Source organism: Hydra vulgaris, chromosome 02, assembly GCF_038396675.1.
Source record: "Hydra vulgaris chromosome 02, alternate assembly HydraT2T_AEP".
Lineage (NCBI taxonomy): Eukaryota > Metazoa > Cnidaria > Hydrozoa > Anthoathecata > Hydridae > Hydra > Hydra vulgaris.
This window is the reverse complement of record NC_088921.1, coordinates 37338204-37342944: the sequence shown is the minus strand read 5'-3', so window position 1 is coordinate 37342944 and position 4741 is coordinate 37338204. Positions and strand designations below refer to the sequence as shown.

The following is a 4741-nucleotide window of genomic DNA, read 5'->3' as shown; positions in this document are numbered from 1 at the left end:
AGACCACCATCAGGTAATTTAAAAAAACAAAAAACTCATCTGAAATCATTTATAACAGCTATCAATAAAACGCGAGATCATGTCTTTTTGGCTGGTGATCTAAACATTGACCTAAAAAAACATGCTTCAAATAATAGTGTAAAAAATTTTATAAACACTCTTCTTCAAAATAACTTAATTCCCACAAAAAACAAGCCAACTAGAGTGACTAACAACTCTCTACACTTCTTGATACTATAATAACTAATAACTTTCATAATAACCGTCTTAACACAGGTATAATCAAAACTGACTTATCAGATCATTTCCCAACATTCTTAGTTACTAATAACATAATAAATAACAACATTCCTTCTAAATCTACCATATTTAGGCGACAGATCAATGAAAGCTCTGTAGAACAGTTTCAAAACCTTTTAAGAAACAATGTTGATTGGAATCTGGTATTGTAATCAAACAATGCTAACAATTTATATGATCTATTTCTAAGTCAATTCTGCAAGCAATATGAAACAGCGTTTCGAGAAAAACAAATTATTGTGAACACAAAAACAGTTAGGACTCCATGGATGTCTAATGGGTTACTAAAATCCTCAAAAAGAAAACAAAAATTGTATGATAAATACTTAAAAAAAAAACTTATAAAAACGAAATGACATATAAAAACTACAAACATACCAAAACAGTGGTTAAACAAAAGTTTTCATACTGCTTTTTTGCGTTGCGATGGGCGTTGCTAAGGAAGCTACTTATATCGTACCTGCAAAATGCAAAATAGTTGCTTAAAAAAATTAAAATTATTAAAAAATAATTAAACTTTCATTTTCAGCATTTTTAAAACTCTCAAAAATCTAATTTTTCAATTTTTTATTTTTTTTTATTTTACACCTTTTATTACCTGTGAAGCCACCTTAAAGAGACAACTTTCTTTCTTATAGAAATTCCTATTTATAGACAAATTTCCTATTTAAAGACAAATTTCCTATTTATAGACAAATTTCCTATTTATAGACAAATTTCCTTCTTATAGAAAATTTACATGCAAACTTTAATTTTCTTTTAAACTAATGGGGGAAGTTATTTAGTATCGAACATAAATCTTAAACTCAAAACAACGATTTTTATATTCGGCTCTTTTTTAAAAGTTATAAAGCAAAATTATTAAAATGGTCAGTGTGAAATAGACTTACCATGATCAATATTATACGAGTCATGGTAAGTCAGATATTTCACATATATAAGTCAGCTCATGTTTTTTGAAACTTTTTATACCAAAGCTAAGTAACAAATTTCAAGCGGGTATTCTAAATATTATTTAGACTGGTACTAATACCCAATCCGTTGATAAATAGCGAATGGCGCAACGTCTACCGAAACATTTAAAGTTTTTTAAATGTAATATAAATATTAAAGGAATATTTTTTTCGTAGCTTTAAAAAGTAAATAAGTATAAATTTTCTATAGTTATTTTTTACCGCCTACTAAAACTTATTTAAGTAAGGAACAAGTATAGAAAAGGTCGGTGTGGAATAGATGTACTAAGACCCGCATTTTACGACTAGTTAAAGATTATAATTAAAGGTTATATAGTATATAAAGAAGAAAGCTAAATATAAATAAATATATAAAAAGAGACTAAAAAGTAAAAAATAAAATTCTTCTCGGGACCAAAGGACTTTGTGTATGTACACAACTACAAAGTGCCCAACATACTCTTCATGCATGGTCCATGCATGGGATTCTTTGGCTGATGACCAGTACCACTGCGCCGGTGATGCCGTTTCTATTCCAACGGTTGGCCATGTTCGTTTTACGATTGGCCGACTGTGAAGATCATGCCGAACTTGTTCCAGTCTTTAACCATGTTTGTAATTGAAAAAAGAAATTGAGTTTGGGCATGCGTTATATTTTATAAAGAGTTTTAAAATAAAGTCTTACAGAGTTAAAAAGTTAGTAAAGAATTAAAAATAAAAATTTAAAATAAAGATAAAAATCTTCAACTTTTTAATAAATGTCAGTTTCCTTATTACTTTTTAGTGGAGCATATAATGGAGCTGCAATTCTAATTGAGAAGCAAATCGGTCGTTCTCTACTCCAACTTGAATGTAGACATCATATTCCAAAGTTCTTTATAAAAGCAACATCCAATGCTATTTGTGGTCCGAACCAATCACCAAGAGTTCAATTGTTTGAAAGATTCAAAGAAGAATTTTATAACCTTAACAAGAATATAAAAGAAATTAGAGTGTGGGACTGGTCTTATGACCAAAACAGTTTTTTATTTCAACTAGCACTTGAAGTAAAGAAATGGGCGATGGATTGCTTGGAGAGAAAACATTTCCTCGTGAGGACTATCACGAACTAGTGGAGCTTATTCTATTTTTTTTCGGTGGACATATTAAAAGAGGTTTCCACATTCGGTATGCCGGTTTTGATCAGCATGCAAGGTGGATGTTAAAAGGCATTTATTATACAAAAATATTCCTACTATCTCATACTTTTAAACTTACTGATGAAGAAGCAAGAAAGGTTGAGAGGATGGCTGAGTTATTGTATTATTTATACCTTAAGACAATATATTACATAATATCATAATTTTTTATTTTATTTTAAAAGTAAATTTTTTTTTGAGGATCTCAATATTTTATATTTATATCATTTATAAAATAAGTAAATGATATACATATAATTTTATTTATGTATTTTTATAGTTATATGTATATATACATAAACAAAATAAATATATTATTATTATTATATATATGGATTTATACTGATATAACAATTATATATATACACAAATACATAAATATAATATTAAGTATAGTATATATATATATATATATATATATATATATATATATATATATATACATATATATATATATATATATATATATATGTATATATATATATATTTATGTATATATATATATATATATATATATATATATATATATATATATATATATATATATATTTATTTATATATTAGGGCCCTGCAAATCATCTTTTTTGGTATCGAATCACAAATCAAAGTAGGCTTTGTTTGCGAATCTCGAATCAATTCAGAATCGAATCTCGAATCAATTCAGCCTTTTGGGGATATCTATGTTTTAGTTAAACTTCGATTTCTTCAAAATCCTAATTGGACTCGTGATTCAATTTGATTTGCGAATCAAGACCTGCTTCAAATCGTGATTCGATTCAAAACTGAAAAAGGTGATTTACAGGGCTCTAATATGTATATAGATATATGTTTATATCATTTACTTAGATAAATGAGTAAATCTGGAGTTGTGCCAGCAAAAGTCTATGGAAAGTATGTGACAATGTTGTAAATGTAAAGTATGGTACTATGAGGCGTGCATGGGGTATGATTCTGAAGATGAGGAAGAGTTAGTATGTCCATTCTGTGAAGATTAATGAATTTCTTTGTAACAATTTTTTTATTGAATTTTATAATTTTCTGCTGTTATTCACTGTTGTATAAAAAATTGGTTCTTTTGAAGTATATAAATATGCAAGATTACTTATTATTTTATAAATGTGAGATAAACTATGCATTAAAAGAATGTTTCCTAACTTTTTTCTGTTTTTTCTTTCTTTTATTTTTCGTATATTTTACATGGGCCTTATTACCCCCTAGGGGGTAATAAGACCCACTTAAGGCATGTTAAAAAAACATGAATAAATTTTGTTATAATTAATTTCTCAATCAAAAAATCTCGCAATAGAAAGTATTTTTCAAGCCTTTTTTTTAAGGCCTAGATGACCAAAAATTTTTTGGGTCTCAATACCCACACCTAACCTATATTTTTGTCACATAAATTACTAACAATGATAAGCAATTTGTTTAAATTAGAGTGCCTAGTTTCTTTACTGATTCTAAAATTCCGGGTAAAGCCCGCGAACAGTTTCATTGTGTTTTTTGAGCAAAATACAAGTGAAAAACTATTTGAAATGCCAAATCAGGCAAAAAATCATTATGAAAACAGAAAAAACTGTCTGTTTTTGCTGTTTGAAAAAATCTAACAGGCAACTGACTGATTTTATGTTTGAACGCTGTCAAGAAGTTTTTAGTCAAGCAAATAACTTCGAAGATCAAAGAGTACCAATTGGTATCTGCTAAAACTGTCGAAAAGGCCTTGGTAAATATGTTCAACTTCCCTCACTGCCTGACTATCGAAATATAAAAACTCGTCCTACAAAAAGATAATCACAAGGTGATTGCATGATTTGTTATGTGAGAAAAGCCAAGTTTAGAAGCTCTCAGCCGATTGGAGCATCAAGCAAAACCAGTCAGCCGAACGAACACCAAAAGTCAATTTTCTTATTATTTTTTATTGATTTCTATTTGTTATAATTTTATTGGAATTCATCAACGAATGATATGAAATCTTTTATAGCAAAACTAATCGTTTTTCTATTAAAAGATTTCATATCATTCGTTGCACATTTATTATATTTTATTTTAAAAGTAAGTAAATGTTTTTTGATTCGGGGCGTAGTGATAATGCAAATATAATCTTCTTTTAGCCCCGGTCATGTAAATTTTATTTATATAAAACAGCAATGTATTCTTTTTTTAATGACGAAATTAAAAAAAAAAAAAAAAAAAAAAAAAAAATGTACCAAATTATTTATACTTTATTTTATTTATTTTATATAAAATAAATATTTTTTTTAAGAAAACTTCTTTTTATGGATTAACTTCTATTTGTTAAAAATATATTATTTT

The 4741-nt window shown here is 27.3% G+C and overlaps 1 long non-coding RNA gene across 1 annotated transcript; it reads left to right on the top strand.

Annotated features, from left to right (window-relative positions):
- Window positions 1-1880: 1880 nt before the first annotated feature.
- LOC136076504 (uncharacterized) lies at window positions 1881-3555 on the top strand. Its single transcript, XR_010636323.1, has 3 exons — window positions 1881-1949; window positions 2038-2529; window positions 3278-3555. It is a non-coding gene; the product is annotated as an uncharacterized LOC136076504 (long non-coding RNA).
- Window positions 3556-4741: the final 1186 nt, after the last annotated feature.